Source organism: Chinchilla lanigera, unplaced genomic scaffold (assembly GCF_000276665.1).
Source record: "Chinchilla lanigera isolate Chin_1 unplaced genomic scaffold, ChiLan1.0 scaffold00095, whole genome shotgun sequence".
In the NCBI taxonomy this organism is placed as follows: domain Eukaryota; kingdom Metazoa; phylum Chordata; class Mammalia; order Rodentia; family Chinchillidae; genus Chinchilla; species Chinchilla lanigera.
This window is the reverse complement of record NW_004955496.1, coordinates 4,043,545-4,062,424: the sequence shown is the minus strand read 5'-3', so window position 1 is coordinate 4,062,424 and position 18,880 is coordinate 4,043,545. Positions and strand designations below refer to the sequence as shown.

At 42.9% G+C, this 18,880-nt stretch overlaps 1 long non-coding RNA gene across 1 annotated transcript in view; it reads left to right on the top strand.

Annotated features, from left to right (window-relative positions):
- The first annotated feature begins 2,628 nt into the window (after positions 1 to 2,628).
- LOC102010918 overlaps positions 2,629 to 18,880 on the top strand; it is an 18,881-nt gene continuing 2,629 nt past the window's right edge. Inside the window, exons 1-2 of the long non-coding RNA XR_264175.2 lie at positions 2,629 to 2,838; positions 15,738 to 15,895. This is a non-coding gene — a long non-coding RNA (uncharacterized LOC102010918). The remainder of the gene's footprint in view (positions 2,839 to 15,737; positions 15,896 to 18,880) is intronic.

The window sequence follows — 18,880 nt, the reverse complement described above, 5'->3', positions numbered from 1 at the left end:
GTAGCTCAATGAATAAGTGGACAAATGAATAGATGCCTCTCAAAAGATGTACAAATGTCCAATAAGTATATGGAAAAAAAAGTACTCAACATCATTAGCTATGAAGGAAATGCAAATCAAAATACACTGAGATTCCATCTGCCCCAAACAGAATGGGTGTCACCAACAATACAGAAAACAGGATACGCTGGCAGGGGGTGGGAAAAAGGAACCCTGGCACACTGCTGGTAAGAATGTAAACTAGTATATCAGTTATGGAAATCAGTATGGAGCTTGCTCAAAAACTAAAAATAGAGCAACCATTTGATCTAGCTGTACCACTCCTGCGTAGACAACCAAAGGAATTGCAGTCAGATAACTATAGAGATACCTGCATACTCACGTTTTTGCTTCATCATTCACAATAGCCAGGATATAAATCCAGCCTAGATGCCCATCAATAGATGAATGGATAAGGAAAGTGTGGTACACACACACAACAGAATATTATTCAGCCATGAAAGAGAATGAAATTATGTCATTTGCAGGAAAATGGATGGAGCTGCAGATGACCACGTTTAGCAAACTAAGTGAGACTCAGAAAGAGAAGTATGGCATGTTCCCCCTAATGTGTGGAACCTGAAAAAGACAACATGAAACTAGAATGGAGGCTATATTTTGACAAAAGGAAGGAAACAAGGGGCAGGGGGAGAATGTAAGGGAGAGGAATGCAGAATGGAAAAGAGTTATTATTGTCACATTCAGAAGTCATGAAAAAGTAAAAATAAAGCAATGTTTTTAAAAAGTAAAAAAGAAAAAGAAAGAAAGAAAAAGGCTGGGGACATAGTTCAGTGGCACAGTGCCTGCCTAGCAGGTGCAGGGTACTGAGTTCAATTCCTGGTACCAAAAAAAAAAAAGAAGTCATGATGTTGACATGAATGTATTGGGATGAAAGTATGTCCCCTGTGTTTAGTGAAATATCAGGGTACAAAACTGTATATATAGTACTGCTGATTTTCTATCTTCAAAAATGCATCAGTGCCAGGAATATAGCTCAGGGGCACAGCACCTGTCTGGCAAGCACAAGGTCATGAGTTTAATTCCTAGTACCCCCAAAAAAAAATTTTAAAAAGGCATCAGTGTGTAGAGATGAAAAACTCATTTAGAATTGTGTTCACTTAACTGTTTTAATCTGTCTCTGGGAGTGACATGCTGAGCACATTTTTCTTTTTTCTTTAAGAATTTTTTTGTGCTATGATAAAATGATTCTAAGCAGAAGAAATTAAGAATTGCTATAAGTGTGTGAAGTCATGGATATGTAAATTAGCTTGTTTATACAAATAATTTCTCAATGTATATCCATCTCAAAACATGACATTGTATACCTTAAATATATATGATTTATCAAATATACTTAATGAAATGTTTTTAAAAAGAAAAATAATTAGAAAATCCCCAAAAGTTTGTAAAGTAAGCAGTACACTACAGCCCATACTATAGCTCAGAGAATCACAAAATTTTAAACATATTTTAACACATGATAACTAAAAATATGACTTATTAAAGCATATGGAGCTGAACATGGTGGTGCATGCCTGTAATCCCAGCACTCAAGAGTCTGAGGCAGTAAGGCCAGCATAGGCTACATGATTCAAGGCCAGCCTGAACTGTATAGCAAGACCCTGCCTCACAAAACCAAACAACAAAAATATATAAAGCATGTCGTACTAAGAGTAAAAATTACTTAGATGTGCCACTAGACAAAATAGTACATCCCAGTGCTCTCTGCAACCTACCACGGAGACTGAGGCAGAAGAATCACTTGAGCCTAGGAGCTCAGGACCAATTTAGGCGATATAAAAAGACTGTCTCAAAAAAATAAACAAAAAACTCTTCAAAATATATAGCCTTAAGTATATATTTTGGAATATAAATGCTGAAAAACCATGATTTTAAGCATCCATGTTTTTTTTCCTTTTGGTTTACTTTGTTTTGCTTCCTACAGAGAAAATCTCTGTCTCTAGCCCAGGATGCCCTCAAACTCTTTATGGACTGAAGCTTGTGATCCTCCTGCCTCAGCCTCCCAGAGTGCTGGGATAGCAGGCATGTGTTAGTTTCTGTGCCCAGCCAAGTGTTTCTTACCTGTTATTTTGTTAAAATCCCACAAGTTCAAACCCAGACTTGGCAACCTGGCAACCTAGTGAGACACTGTTTCAAAATTTAAAAAAAAAATTTTTTTTTTTTAATTGGGCTAAGTGTACATGACTTAGAGGCCCTCAACCCTCAACACTACAAAAAAGAAAAAAAGAAGGAAAAGAGGAGGAGGAGAAAGAAGAAGCAGAAGCACTAAATTAAATACAAAGAAAAATGGAAAAAAATAACATAGTCTACTTTTAAAATATAAAGTATGGAAAATCTGAAATACCAAAAGGAAAAATTAAGAGAAATAAGCTTTGGGGCCTCTGGTAATGCTGGTTTTGTCATTGTTCTGTGCTTTGGTTTGGTTTCTGATCCCAGGTACAGGAGCGTGCTTATCTGTGGGGCTATCGCCCTCGCGCCTCCTCTGTTGCGTGGCTTGCGTGACCTCTGCGTATCCCTCGGGAAAGCGGCGTACCGGGTTGCCCAGCGGGTCCTGGGCGGGGTGGGGGGGAATGGGGGGGGTGCGGGGAGAGCTAGCTTCTCTTCTGGCGCCGTCCTCCTTCCTTCTTCCGAATCACCCGCCACGGCTTCTTTCCCAGCCTGCTTTCCGGACCCTGCCTGCAAGACTGTGTCTGGCGCCTGTGCCTCCAAGGGGCGTTCTCAGGTAGCTCTGGGGCCTGTGGTCATCTTGTGACATTGGGCAGTACCACCGGGAGAAAGGTAAGTTCTGTGATCACAGAAGTTGGAGGATCACGGAATATTTTCTCCCTGCCCTGAGATTTGATGTGTGGTACATATTGTTCACTGGAATCCTCCATGAGTCTGCCAGGGCCTGAACCTGCTCATCCTGATCCATCCAGCCTTTTCAACGTTGGTCCCACAGTCTTTTCCGCAGTTTCTGTGAATACTCATGCACCCGCGACAGATGCAGCCAGGTCGTGCTTCCTGTGCTAGTGGTAAAGCCATGAGCTCCCACAGTTCACACTCTTAATGTAAGAGACAGAGAGTAAAGACCACAATAATGTGTGACCTCGATGCCAGTGAAGAAAAGTAAGGGCTGGCTCTGGAGTCTAAAATAGTGACAAAAAAGTGGAAGAGACAATTATTAGCCTAGAGAAAGGGAATAAGGGAGAGGGTGTGAAGGAGGATAGAAAGACGTAAGCATAACACTAAGAAATCATCAGGGTGGGTAGGGTGGCACACGCCTGTAATCCCAGCGCTCTGTAGGCTGAGGCAGGAGGATCACAGTGAGTTCAAAGCCAGGCTGGGTTATATAATCAGTTCAAAACCGGAGTAAACTATGTAGTGAAACACTGTCTCAAAAAACCAAGAGAAGAGAGAGACGACAGACTGCGTGTGGGGTTATCATGTTGACAGGAGTTTATTGAGGTGAAAAAGCATCCACTACACTCCATTAAATGAAACAGCAGATGACAAAGCAGTTTTATGACTTTGCTAATTTTCTATTTTCAAACAGGCATTATTATACAGTATCCGGATTATCAAGAAGGTCTAGAGTGTTCATCTAGCATTAACCTATGTCTGGGAACGAGATCCTGAGACCATTTTTGTTTACACGTATTTTTGACTTGCACTGTTAGAAAATGTTTCTAAGGGGAAGAAACAGAATTGCTGTAAGCATTTGAGGTGATGGATATGTGAATTAGCTTGATTACGGAATCACTTCACAATGTGGATGTATCTCAAAACAAGATCTTGTATACCTAAAATATATATGATTGTATTTGCCATTTATAGTGCATAAAGGTGAAGAACAAAAGAAAGGTAGAGAGATAACGTCTGATATTGGGCTATCCTCATATAGGAATCCGCAGATTCTGACAGGAAGTGCTGCCTTCGGGATATGCCCATGTGTTTGGGGTAGGGTCCAGTAAGCCCCCTGGAGAGGCTCATTGTGTTGAGGTTAAGCTGCTGATGGACTTTGGGGAAGTGATTCAATCACGAGGGCTCTAAGTGCCTCAATGAATGAACCCACGCATGAGTCCATGGCCAGATGGGCTTATCAGAAGTTCGGCCTGCTGGCTGAAGCAAGTTGCTGGGGTGTGGCTTTGAAGGGTGTATGTGGTCCCTGCCCTTCCTCTCCAGCTCTCTCCTGCTCACCAGGCTTGCTGGCTGCCATGGGCTGAGCAGTACAGCTCCACCACATCCCTCTGCCATGATGTTCTGCCATGGAGCCAGCCAACCATGGACTGAAACCTCTGAAACCAGGAACCAAAAGAAATCCTTCCTCCTTTAAGTTGTAGAAATCAGGTATTATGTCCCAACAACCAAAGAGTGACCGACACACCGTGTGTTACTCCAGGTGATAAAGTCCAGTACAAGGAGGCTCTCACCATTCCAGTGAATGGGCGAGAAGTACAAAGATACTTATTCCCTGGCTTGGGGAGCCAGCTGGGTTGTGGATTCACTGCAAGTTAAGAGGGAGGACAGTGTCATGGGGTGCACTGGAGACTAAGAGTCCCCAAATTAAACTGTGGAGCTGGTTCTTAATGCACTCCTGAGACAAGTTTTTCTTCTCAAAGATCTCACCGGCTTAATGGAGCCTCCCCATTTCTCCTTACTCAACGGTTCACTGGCATAACTTGGCCTTCTTATCAGAAACTGGACTTCTGGGTTCTGTGCAGTTCCCCTACCATGGAGTAAGTCATCCCATGCACTTTTATGCGCCAATTTGTAGCATGTATTAGATACCTGCTGTATCTGGGGAGGCAAAAATGCCCTGGTGTGCAGAAATGAATGTGACCCAAAGGAGGCAGAGGGTTAGGTATTTCCCCTTTGTATTTCCCAGCCTCTGTCTTAGGAAATCAGTAACGGCTTCACAGAGATATGCAACTCATTTGTTGCTTTCTCCAGCTGCAGAGAACATAATAAACAGGGTGGATGCCTGAGGTATACCTAAGTCTGCCCTCTTGAAGCCTGGGGGGAATTTTAAATATTTAAAGTAGTGACTGGTACAGCAGTCTCTTGCCAATCAATAGACGCACGGTGTCATAGAACAGAACTTCTTCCTTCTCACCGGAAAGGGCTACTCAAGCATCACTTCTCCCCATGAGGACACTTGGAATCGGGGGGGGGGCAGAGAGAGCAGGGCTCCTGGCCCACTCCCTGGGGACACATGACTCATTGGGGGCCGAAGCAGTGAGAAACATTGAGGCCAGAAGTCTGAATCATCACAGGCAGAAAAGAAAGTCATAAAGACTGTACTGATGAGTCATCTTCCAACTGCTTCTCATCCCAAGACAATAACTCAATGTACAGGTAACCAGGACAAATGCAATACCAAGAAACTACAGAACAGACAGTTTCAGAATGGGCAGAGAGAGGATAAGAAGCTATCATAAGGAAACTGGATTGATTCAGAAGCCCCAAGCCAGACTGGCAGGTGCGGTTTCCATGAAACCTCAGACCCTCAGTAACTGAGCTGGGAAAAGGAAGAAGACCTGCTTTTGCCAAGCAGAGAACTGGAAGCCAGAGACATAGTAAGTGAGTGCAGCTTAGCGATGTATTCTTCCCACACCATTTGCTGGCTCAGCCAGAATAGCACAAAGCAAGGAAAGGTCTGAGGGGAAAATTTCTTTCCAAAGGGTGAAGAGTAGCTTGATAGTGCGTTTGTGGGTCTCCTTAATCACCTCCATACCCTGCATTGTTTGCCTAGGATGGCTTTAGTCACCTTCTTAAGACAGAACCTGTTCCATGTTTAGTAGAACTCTCCATACCATCCCTCTTGGTTTATGTTGCATTTTTAGCATTTGTCACTGTTATACGTTTGTCATTTTAGAAGATGGTAAACTAGAAAACAGAAGCAATAGTTTATTCCACCCCTCTCTCTCCAGCACCAGCATAGTTCCTGGACCAAAAGAGCATTTTAAAACTCTTGATGAATTTTTTTTTTTTCCTTTTGAGACAGGATCTCACTATGCAGTTCAGGTTGGCCTCAAGCTCACTTTGTAGCCCAAGCTAGTCTCGAATTTGTAATGCTCCTCCTGCCTCAGCCTTCCGAGTGTTGGGATTACAGGTGTGCACCACCAGGCCCAGCTTCTCTTGACTAATTTAGCCAGGCACTGTGGCACATATTTTGTAATCCCATCACTCAGTGGTTGAGGCAGGAGGATCAGAATTGGAAGGCCAAACTGGACTACATAGTGACACACTATCTCAAAATAACTTTTTAAAAAGTCTTGATGAATTGAACCTAATTGAACTGGCTCCTGGTGTCTTCTTTGTCTATCCTGCATGAGCATAAAATAATACTTAGGAAATTTAGAAAAAGCTGGCAATAGTAATGCCATGTTAGGAGCCTTAAGGACGTGACATCAAAATCATTGAGGCCCCTAAAAAAGGCTACACATTGTAATGCTGGAAAGCATCTTTACAAGACATTAAAATCTTACTACAACTACTGGTAAAAACTAGTGAAACTTAAATCATAAAAATGTATGTAATTTTTTAAAAGACTATAGCAAAGAATCTCAGGCCAAAGATGCCATCAAAGAAAGAAATGAATGAATAAAAATTTTGGCTCATTTTAAACAAAAAACAGTACCTTAGTTACAGTTCTCCTACAAAATCCTCTGAAATGCCATTTAGATTCTTGCTGTTCCACTAAACCTTAGCTAAGGGGTGGGTGACACTCTCATTCATTCTACAAATCTATACTGACCATCTACTCATACCACACAATACTCTCAGGACTTGGGATACGTTTGTGAACAGAATATGACCTCTGTCTTGTGGTGTTTGCATTCAAGTGAGGAGCAGGAAGAGAAAAGAAGCCCAGAGAGATAAGCCAGTATGTGGGACAGTAACCGGCATAGGAAAGGGGGCTGAGGGTAACAAATTCCAGAAGGGCCAGGGTGTAGGGTTTGGAGAGGAGTCTCAGTGCCTAAGCGAACAATGGAGGCTGGGCAGGGAACTTGACCAGACAGAACGGTGGCCACAGGCTTGGCTAAGTGGGTTTTAGAGAAGGATCTCACTTCCTCCTACAGCTCCGCAGAGGACTTCTAGCCAGGGTGGCCTAAGGACACAGCAAAGGGGGCAGATTTGCCAGGCTGTGGACAAACTTGCTGTGGCCCACACAACGAGTATAATGGGGAAGGTTTTAGTCATTTTGTTACTGCTGTGTGACGTGGGGGAGTGAGGACAGGAACAGAGAAAGGAGAAGCAGCACGGAGCACACGAATGCATTGGGGAGGAAGAAGTGGGGCCTCCCCTCTAACAAGACAGCAAAGGTTCTGGAAATCTTGTGGCTAGAATGAGGTCAAAACCCATCCTACTTCCTAAATATTCTCCTCTGTAACGAGCTTCAGTTATGGGAACCTGACAAACTCTGAGACCTCTTCACTGCCTCTAGAGACTTCTGTTAACTGGTTCTTTCCCATCACTCTGTCTTTCTGTGGTGACCAAAGGAGAAAAATCCATCTATAACTCCTGCTCTGAGAGAGGAGACTTCTAGTTGTATTGGTTTAATCCTAGCTCTGTATTAGTCTGATTACATTAGAATGTCTCTGCCTTGGGGCTGTCTGAAAGAAGATGTAACTAATGAAAACACAGTTGAAACTGTATTCCTTCCATTAAAAATGTTTATTAAGTGATTAATACATTGCAGGTACTGTGTACCAAGGGCACCGGGTACCAAGGATACAAAGTAGTGGAAGATAGGATTGTAGAGTAACAGAAAGGGATCCCTCGTAGTCTACTGGGGCATTGCTATACCACAGCCCAGTGCAGGATAACCACAAGTTACAGGAAAACAGCGAATAAGTTTCACATAATTCAGTCAGAAGTAAACTTGTTCTCGATGGGGTCTGAAGGAGTGAAACTTAAGAAGAGTCCTGTTTGCTTCACGATTGTCATTGTCTTTACCATAAAACTAAAATTGCAGCAATGTTTAGCCACTCCCCCTGGTTCCTGTCAATAAGTCTGTTTCACTCAATAGCCTCATCACGGGCCTCAGAAGAGGAAGACAGAGGAGGCTTCCCAAATAGCCATAAAAGAGAACTGGAGCCAGATCCTTGAGGCAGAAACTAAGAACAATTTCTGAGCAGATGGTGGTCAGGCCACTGGAGACCCTGTGACCTTAGGGGTGACACATTTGATGACGTATTTGGAGAGCCAGCTTTACCATGGGGTCTGCCCATTTGCTGTTGGTGGTGGTGATTTATGTAAGATGGAACTCACTTGCCAAAGAAATACACATTTGCTTCCATCCTTTAGCTATTTTAAGTACAGCATCCCCCCAGCTCTCAGTGAGCATGTAGTATGTAAACTGCACGTAGATGGCATGTAGTATCAGACCCTAACATGCTTTAGCATCAGTGAGCAGATTATTGCTCCTCTTAGGCACTGGGAATTACAGAAGTGCACATGTAGGAGAAAAACATAAGCAAATATCTTACAGACTACTTCTTGTGTTTGCTTATCCACCGGGCTCGTCATTCTAAGGAGGATTTTACGTGACTTTGGTTCTATGGCTGGGCCTGTCCTGTTTCTATTCCCAAATGCAGTATTCCTAGGATTCAAGGCAGAATTTTTCCAGCCTAACCCCAAGTTTTCTCTTGTGTCCTTTGTTCTGCCCCCACCCCTGCAGAATGCCTCCGCCTAGCCACTAAATACACTGCCCCTACGCAGCACCCAGAGGAGAAGCAAGTCCTCATCCTCTACATATCTTCAAAGAAGCCAAGACAGATCCACAAGGCCATAAAATGACAGGCCCATTGTTTGAGCCCAACGCTGGGACTTCCCCTTTTGTTTGAGCTGAGTCACATTTTTCCTGTTGTCAACTTGAAGGCTGTCCGTTGACAGATGATAGGGCTATCTTGCTGATGTAGAAAGCCAGGCAGACAGGTTTCCCTGCATTTGTTTGCCTTACCTTGGACCCTTACCAATTAGAAGCTGTCCACTGGCCAAAAGAGATAAGCAATGGTTTATTAAAGCTCAGAGTCTACACTGAATAAACTAATTCCTGACAATTTTCGTCTGTTAAAATTCTCTCCGAGGTTCCTGCCTTGTGCAATCTCACTGATTTTAACAGAGCTCTTGGGGGATGTATATATGTGCATTTTATTCTTGATATCTTTTCAGTTGACACATGCTGGCGAACCACAGATCTATTTGATCGGCTGGCAAATTGTGAAAACAGGAAGTGGAAAGACAGGATCAACTGAAAGAACCCTACAAATGGTGCTGTCTGCTTTCATGCCAAGATGGGAATGCCATCTGTTATAATAAACAAATAAACAAATGAGTGGATAATATCAATAGAACCCCAGTAGGAAGAGTGCACATCCTGATTGCACTACTTATCCTACTTTCAGTGTCTTGTAACCAATGAAATAGTTTTTAGATCTGAATCCACATATTGTCGTTAGACATGAAAAAATATCCAAAACTAAGAGAGGGATGTGATAACTAGCTAGGAAATATTTGAGATAATATTTTTCTGTCTGACAATCATCTTTGGCATTGGCTTAATAAACCACTTCCTGTTCTAATTTAGTGCCTTCATTTATTCAGTGAGTGTTACCGAGTGCTTGCTCTAGGACAGGCACTGTTGTACAAATGAGGGTTATGAAAGTCAAAGCAAATTCTCCTCTTACTCACAAGCCTTTACGTGTTCACTAATGTTGTCCTTGCTGCTCCTCAAGGGTTCCATGCCTCAGTCCTCCTGTGGTGTTTATTCCTTTCATGGTACATTTCAAAAGAGGGCCCTCAGTAGGGTAAAGAATTTAAAAACTCTCTTCCCAACAGGTATGCAGAACATAGCCGAATGGTAGGATGAAATGAAGGAAGCAGGATGCAGGTTTTAGGCAAATACCAGGAAATACTACCTCACTTGTAGGCAATGTATTTATGCAATTTATTGCTTCAAATTTTTTGGAACTATAAATGGATTTTTTGAAAACTTGGATCAAATTCTGTTGGAAGCTGACAAGGGAAGGGCAGACAATGCAGTGTGCTGTGAATGGAAAATCTTTTTGATCCATCTTTTGAGAATCTCTGTAAGAGATCTGCTCCTAGTGATGGCAGATATCATCTACTCAGATGGTTGAGTTTTTAAAATAAGATCACTATTCCTCAAACTCTGACTCTGCTGGAAAACTTTGAAAAGATTACAGTAGGACATCTTGCTGGAAAGAGGATAAGGAAGTAGTGAGGATTTAGCATAACTACTGGTGAGATTGTCACAACCTATATGTTAACCTATTGAACGTTCAAGCATCATTTTAAGAAACTGTTTAGGAGGGAGGGCTTTTGATATTAATTTAAGTCAGAATTAATTGAAAACCCATTTCCAGGCATTTAAAATCAAACCTGGAAGAAAACATAAAGATTATCTACTCTCACCTTCTCTGACAGGTGAGAAAAATGCGACACAAACAGATTAAATGTCTTTCAGAGGTTGCTGCATTGATGCAGGAAGGGGCCAAACCAAAGTCGCCTGCATTCCAGAGCTTGGCTCACGTGTCCACATGGACAGGGAGAGAGAATGAAACTGTGTCAGGCTTGTCCACAGCGCTGTTCCACACCTCGGGTAGCGATTCCTTTTGGAGACAGAATCAGGGCATAATAGGAAGGTGTGTGCAGACCATACACTTGCATCCTTCGTGAGAGGCCTAAGCTCGTCACCCACATTCCAACCCTGTATTGATACCACAGTCTTTCCAGTTGTTTGATAAAGGTGAAAAGTGAAAAGAAAATCCCAAGTAAAAAGACCCTCCCAAAGAGAAATCCAGAGAAAATCGCAATAATAATGCAAAATATTCAACTCTATAATTTCCACCACTTTCCTTTAACTCAATAGTCAAATAACACTATTATTCATTTCACAGCTACAGATCAATTTACTCATGTGTGAAACCTATGAAATACAACCATTTTCTCTTCAAATGAGTGATCTTGGTGTGAGTTACCCATACAATTTGATAACAAAAAAAAAAATACATCATTCCAGATGGACTTCAGTTACTGGGCAGATGGAAATGTTTAAACAAAAGTTTAAAAACTTGATTATTTTAAATTAGGTAGTCTGGGAGGGAAAGTATGTGAATGTAACTGTAACCCAAATAATTAATATTTCCTGAATTTTTAAAAATTCTGCTTTCAGGATAAAATAGAACTTCAAGTAGGGCTGGGGATGTGGCTCAGTGGTAGAGCTCTTACCTTACATATGTAAAGCCCTGGGTTCAATCCCCAGCACTGCACACACACAAAAAAGAACTTCAAAAAAGAAAATGATGATGTATTTACATTTTAAAAGGCATCTACTTGGGTGGTCAAATTGTTATCATTAAGTTGTAGCTACTTGCTGTACAGTCACTTTCGTTTACACACCCTGGCCAGCCCACCTATAAACAAACATCAGCTTTTCCCTCCTCTTCAGCTGAGTGGAGATGCTGGCAGAGGCAATGCAATCATCACTGGTACAACTGTGGTAGGTGACATGGGGTCTGGGCCACCTGCTCACATAGGTGATGCAGTGTGGTATGTGACATTTCTGGATGCACCTTTCTATCTACTGAGAGACTGCTACCAGGGCCATGCTTATTTATGACTTGACCACTCCTACAGAAGTTAGCAGATCCCAGGTAGCTTGGTGGGCACCCCACAGTCAAGAGCTGCATCTCTAGAATTCAGTACTGTTCCCAGGGCTTCTTTTCAAGGAGCATGGAACTCTCCACAGCTGATAGCATGGTCTTGCTCCAGAGTCCCAGAGACTTCCCTTGAGGCTTGAGGTCACTGTAAAGTAACAAGTAATACTTCTAATACCAAAGGGTCCAGTGGATCAGTAGCACCTTGACCCCAGTGTATCCAGGACCTGCTACAGGGTCCTTTCCAACTCTCATACCCATTCACTGCTGACAGTCTTCCATGTAACCAGGAATGTGGGCAGGAGCAACATCCCCAACTGCAGAGAGTGTCACCTCCAGAACTCTAGGAGATCTGCCAAGAATGGGGCTTCCTTCATAGTGTAAGAATGCAAGAGGTGATGTTCTACCATGTGCCTAACCACTGGGCCCCTGAGAACTTCACTGATACAGCAAATCCCTGAGACCTATCAGCTTTACCCCTACACTTGGAGTGGTAACTCTTACTATGAAGGAATGAAGGCCTCCATAGACTCTGAACATTCAGGGGATGTCCTCAGAGCCAAAGTCCTCTGAGGACAGTCTCTCCAATTGTCTCCATCTCATGTTTCAAGATCTTCCCCACCGTGGCCCATGACAGACTTGCCTTGGCTCAACATCTAAATACCTCAGGAGCTCTGGAACTCTACTTACTGAGTCCTGAGTCTGTTTCTCAGCTGTTCACTATTCCACAGAAGACAAGGGCCTGTTTATAAACTACTAAAGAGACTTCATCTGTTCCCTTGTTCGGACTTTCATCCCACTTCAGAGTGTCAACCCAACAGTCACCATCAGCTGTCCTTCAGCTGTCCTCTGCTGTCGTGTACCCACTCCAGGCTCTTTCAAGTCAGTGACCACCACCATCCACAAATGTGTTCTCCATCAGGTGCTTCTGCATGTCACCACTGGTGACACATTCAGCCACTGGGCTGCCGCCCTGCTTCAGGGACGATCCTCCCTCTCAGAATGTGATTATCTTTGCCTGCTCCAGGCCCCATCTGAGCACCCGATTTGTCAGAACACATTTGGTATCAACTGGGGCAACTCGGGTCCACCCAGAAGCAGATGCTGAGATAGGATACCCTGATGAAGATATTTACAGGGGTGAAGATATTTACAGGGGAGATTCTACTGGAAGACATGTGAGGAGGGAGCAGGAGGAGGGGGAGCCCCTGATCACAGTGAGGCGCAGACACAGAAGGGAAAGAAGCAGAAAGTGTGAGATCCTCATTCAGACTATTGCTCTGCAAGGCTCCCATTTCCACATTGTCTCTTCATAAGTTGTTAGAAGAACCAGAAGTTGTATGTAAAAGAGCCTACCTCAGACTCTACAAAGAGTGAGTCTCTAGCAATTGGTATGTGTTTGTGGCAAAGAATAGGGAAATAATAAAGCAGAGCTCCTGAGTGCCTTTCACAGAAATGTGGAGCCCCTTATTTCCTGTGTAGACAGGTACACACAGAGGCTGCCCCGCCGCATTTACAGCAACTCCTTTTTCTCATTTAAGTCAAGGCTAACCAGGCTGTATTTTACATAGCATAAAACAGACAGCAGGATGTACTTATCTCCTGTAGACATGGCCCCAAAATGTGTTGTGCTTTATAACTGTTATTACTAAGGTGCTTGTCTCCAAATTCTTTCTTCTGAAGGAAGAAAAATAGGGCTTGTAAAAGGAGATTGGGTAAAGTCAACACACGCTGCTATGTTTTGTAGATATTTTACAAATGCTTTCTTACTTTATTCTCAAAAGTCTCAAGAGTAGGAATCCTTATCCACATTTTACAGTGGGAAAATTTGGGCTTCTAGAGGTTTAGTAACATGTCCATGATGCCAGGCGTGGTGACACATGTCTGTAATTCCAGCACTTAGGCTGAAGCAAGAGGATTGTTGTGAGTTTGAGGCCAACCTGGCCTACATAAGCAAATTCAAGGCCAGCCTGAACTGTATACTGAAATCCTGTCTCCAGAAATAATAGTGATAATAGCAATAACATGTCCTTGGTGACCCAGTTCACTATCAGAAATGATCAGTCATTGACTCCAGAATCCTGTATATTTCATTTTCAAGAACTTCATCTGTAGGCTTCAGTTCATGAATTAAAAAAAATTCTTAAGTTGGAATTTATTTACAACATAAAAATAATTTCTTTTTCTTGCTATGAATTTTCAAGTCACAATTTTGTTCCTACCTTGTTGTTACCACATTGCTCTAAATAACTGTTCAGAGATCTCTTTCCCCCCTTGCCAGTGCCTTAAGGGTGGTTATCAGGCCTAATTCATATCACCTCTCACCAACAAAAATAAGCCCTGAATGTCATGTGTACTTACAGATGCTGAACTAAATAAGAAAATACAAATAACTCAGTTAATTTTTCTGCTAATTCTCCAGTTACTCTGACATTCAAAGCAAAAGCCTAGCAGAGAAAACTAATCATTTTCTTGATTCCATGGTACCCACATTGGAGTAGAAAGGACTCTTAAAATCCTTAAAACTCTGTTGAAAACCCAAAATTGTTAAGCTTTTTCTTTCTAGCAAAAAATTAGTGTGAGTTAAAGGAATCAACAGAGAATCCTCACATTAGGATTTTCTCACTATTCAAAGAAATGACTAGTAAGAAGCATCAAGGTGGAGTGTGTATGATTTGGAAAATAGACCATGAGGGGTGACTTGGGGAAACATGACCTTGACCGTGACCTTCTATTACACAGTGGTGAGGAGGACAGGCTTCAGAGACAGATCAGACAGTCTGAAGCCTGCTGGTGAGGCTGAGATGTGTGCCCTTGGACACATCACCTCGCCCTTCTAACCATGACTTCTCCATGTGTAGGGCAGAGATAATAATAGTGTTGTTGTGAGAATTCAAAGCAAGAGTGAATGCAAAGCAGTTAGTACATGGGCAGCATATGATAAATAACTCATTAAACAAGAATTCCTCCTCATCATTATTTTTACTGTGCATGCAACTTGCCACTCCTTGTGTCTGAGCTGAATGATAACATTTAGAAACCACAACTTTAGTAGGTCTCTGCTTTCACACAGCACCTTTTGTCTCAGAAGATCAGAGCCCTGGGAAATATTAATTCTTTTCTCTTTTATTGATCCGAGTGTAGGTAAGCACACTCAGAATGGCCTAGTTATTTCAGAGAACTCCAGCGCAGAGCCCATTGCATGCACAAAGTCATAGATAACATCTGAACAATCCAGATCTCATTTTCCAGGGTTCCTAAAATTAAATGGATTCTGTTATTTGTTTGCAGTTGCTAAATATTATTTATTGGCAGTAGAAATCAATGCGGCTGATGTATTACTCTTTGAGGGAGTGTTCGTGTTTTGGAAACTGCTCTCAAATTTTCTAAATGTGAATTTAAAAATCTGTCGGTCTCTGCACCGATAACACAAAACAGATTGTAAATGTAACGGGATGCAATCAAGTCAAACAAATCCGAGGAGAGCGCCAGAAGGCTGGATATTAGGGCCGCTCCTGGATGCAGGCTCTGCTAATGACGGAACAATTGCCAGTGCTGATTTGTGGCTGGCATTGATATGCAGGCAGCAACACTTTCATCTCAAATCCAGCCCCACATTTTTTTAATCCTGTCAGTGAATTCGCTGTCTCGGCAAAGAGCAACTCCAGAGAATCTAAATAATAAGAAATGGGAATATTCAAGCACAGTCTCTACTTCCACATCCGGTGCGTCAGTTGAAAAACCCCCTGATTTTTCTTTGTCGCTGTTTTGTGTCTCCTGGGATGCCTGCCTCTCGACAACTTGTACGAATTAATAACTAAACACAGCTTTAAATATTGGAATTGGTCACTGCGGGAGGGAATGGGCACCGAGCCTCCGGAGGCTATTCCAAGATTCCAAACTTATCTAACATTTCCTTCACAAAATCAAAACATGCAAATGGGCTCCGACCGCTGCTCCCATTTACTGTGGGGACCAATTTTTTTTTTTTTTTTTTTTTTAATCAAGCAGCACCTGCCTCTCTATTCAGAGACCACTGCGTGCAAAGCTGAATGCAAACAACAAAGGCTTCCACTCTGGCGGCGGCTGCGTGATTTTCTTGGAACTTGCCATTATGTTTCAGGTCAGAGATTGAGGTTCCGCGCAGCACACGGACCTTTTAATATCAGGTGAATGGATTTTTATAAGAGGCTGGGAAGCTTTGGGTCTTAGAAAAATGGTGCTTTAAAAATAGCCACATTCCTTTTGTGCTGTAATTATCAGTGCATGACGAATCATTTTTTATCCGGTTGGTGTAGGCAAAAGGAAATATCCTCTACCCATCGCTGTGGGCTGGCTGTTTTCAGAAGTCAAAATGTTCCCATATCTCATCAGTTCCTTGAGAGTGTATGATTTACCTAGAAAATGGACCCTGAGACATCACTTATATGATTTTTTGCAAGAAGGATAAAAGAAGGATACAAATTCATTTATTTATCCAGGAACTTATTGTCACATGGTTGCTGTTTGCGCAGCTAATATTGAGTAAATTGGGGAGTTTTTCACAATTCCTTCTAGGGAAAAGGTTCACATCCTATAAGTGAGCAAGGTCAGAAATGGAAATAATCAGCCTTGTTTAAAAATAGAAAGAAAGATAAAGTCACAAAGCAGTAAACAGTAGCCTGACGGACCACGGCCAGAGCTCAGGCAGTTGGCTAATTCTCCCCAGTTCCCATTTCCTCGCTTGCAAAGGAGAAATAGTGACTTTTCCCTGGCAGGGTTGTTGTGAACAGGAAGTGGGAAAATGTTTGTTGAGTGCTTTGCAAGTAGTGAATATGGGAAGGAGATGAAGAGATGGAAGGGGAGTAAGGACGGGAAGGAAGGGGATGAGAAGAGGAGTGGCAATGTGTCCTGTCCACACACCAACTCCACACGGGGAAGGTAAACATTCAGTACTGCCCGTGTGTTCTAACATAAATAAATAACATACTACAGAAAATCTCTATTAAAAGATGTCAGAATGAGGCCAACATTCTCTCAGTTTTTTAAGGAAAGCCCAAAATCTCAAACTTCTAATACAATACTGAATGCCTCAGCTTTTGAACAGTGACAACTCATTCAGAAAACTTTAAAATATTATGTAGGCTAAATAGAATACATCTGTGCCTACCATTAGCTTGAAATCTCTGCATTGACAAATCTGACTGATGAATACAGACGCAGGACTCCAAAATAAAATATTAGCAAGTCAAGTCCAAAAAAGAGAAAGAACAAGAGGACTGATAGTGGTAGCAACAGCTGCGATGTGTAACAATTGTATTAAGTACATACCAAATAGATTAACGTACATAACAAGTATATAACAATTGTAGCAACCATGGTTATTATTACAGAAAACAGTGAACCTTGCCCAGTGGTGCTGAAGATTATAGACTACAATTCACACTGTGCTGCTGTGTTGTTCCAGACCAGATGGCCCTGTCACCCCCACACAACAGGGGGAGGCCCATTCCTGCAAAGTGCACCCCACACCACTTTAACACCTGTTCCTGAAACAAACCCTGCTGGCCTTGAACTAAAGTTCCATCTCCCGGAGAGCCTTTGTGAAAAGCACAGGGCAGCTGGTGAGGATGTCACTCATCCAAGCAGGCTTCCCAGTGACCTTGCCCACCGAGCAGGGGTCCATGTGAACTTGGTAAGGGCTCGGTCGCCTGCACAGTGGTGTAGCCTTCCACAAACTCCCTAGCCGATGGCAGGCCTCCCTTACCAGATCTCTGCCCCAAACTACATCACTTCCCTTGTTGCAGGAGGTAAGGAATTTAAACAGGACCCTGGTAAAGTTGGGGGAATTATGGATGGGAAGCTAGTGTGCATTCTTGGTTGGAAACCAGCATCCTATGACAGTTAATACATGTTCAACTTGCCCGATCTGCAGGTGCTCTGGGCAGGGAGGAGACCAGGCAGCCCCTCATGAAGAGCCCCTGAGCGTTGCAGTGCCTCTTGGCAGAGAGTGTGACAGCCACAACTGGTGTTTGCAGGTTGCCACCCTTCCCCTCCTTTGGTGGCAGTGTGTCACATCAGGACATTTCCCAGAATCTCCTTCCTTGTGGGGAGCACTGGCCACAAGGGACATTACCAGGACAAGGGAGAGGGAAGTAACGTAGCAGCCCATAGGTTTAGAAGACCATGGTTGCTATAGGCAGATAGGGACAAAGAGGCACCAGGAAGATCCAGTTTGCCCTGCTCGTCCTGATCTACCTTCCCGCCTGACAGCCAGCCCTGGGCTGTGAGTGCAAAGGTGTTAGCCACAATCCCGGCAGCCTTCACTTCTCACCCAGTCTCAGGCTGGGTGTGACTGGTTTCCCCAAGCTCTAACTCCTTCACCCGGGGCACGACCTGTTTACCTTGAGTTCACACCTCTCTTGGAGGCACTTCGTGTAAGGGAGAAGTGCAGTCCTCTAAATATGTGTACACATCCCAATTTTGTTCCCTTCCCATTTTATGGCCCTAATCTTCTTAGACCTCCATTTCTGCCTTCAAAAGAAATCCTGTCTTAGTCTTACATTTTTAAAAAAGATGTCTCCTGTGAGAATTCTTAATCATAAGTAAATCTTCATGTAGATTCGGGGCCAAAATTCACTCCACCTGGGTAAACTGTGAAAATCCCAATCAGAGAATTTAATTTAAAAAGGCCCATGGTCATTAGTACCTGCAAGATATCTGGAAAGAGCAAGTGTAGAATTGCCCCAAAGTAAAGCACCTTACACAACAGGTGGGGTACTTTCCAAGCAAAACCCCCAGAACCATGAGCTGACAGCGCGAAGGAAAAATATATCCCCAAAACCAGCAAGCCGCTCTTAGCAAGAGTCCGCAGAGTAATAAACAACAGGCTCTGACCTTCACACGCTGTAAATGTTGAATTTAAAAACAAGTATATATAGATCTCCTAGTCTGTGTCAAATGGTGTTCTGGGGGCCTGAGTTGAGACAGAGTCAGCAAAGCTGAATTTCTGCCATTTTAGTGATATTTGTTATCTATATTTAAAACTTAAAGAATGCCTGTTTATATTTTTTAAAGAAATACAGACATCATAATTCCTAGGCAAGTTTGATAAAGACACAAATAGAGCCAGGCATGGTGGCGCACCCCTATAATCCCAGCACTGAGGAGGCTGA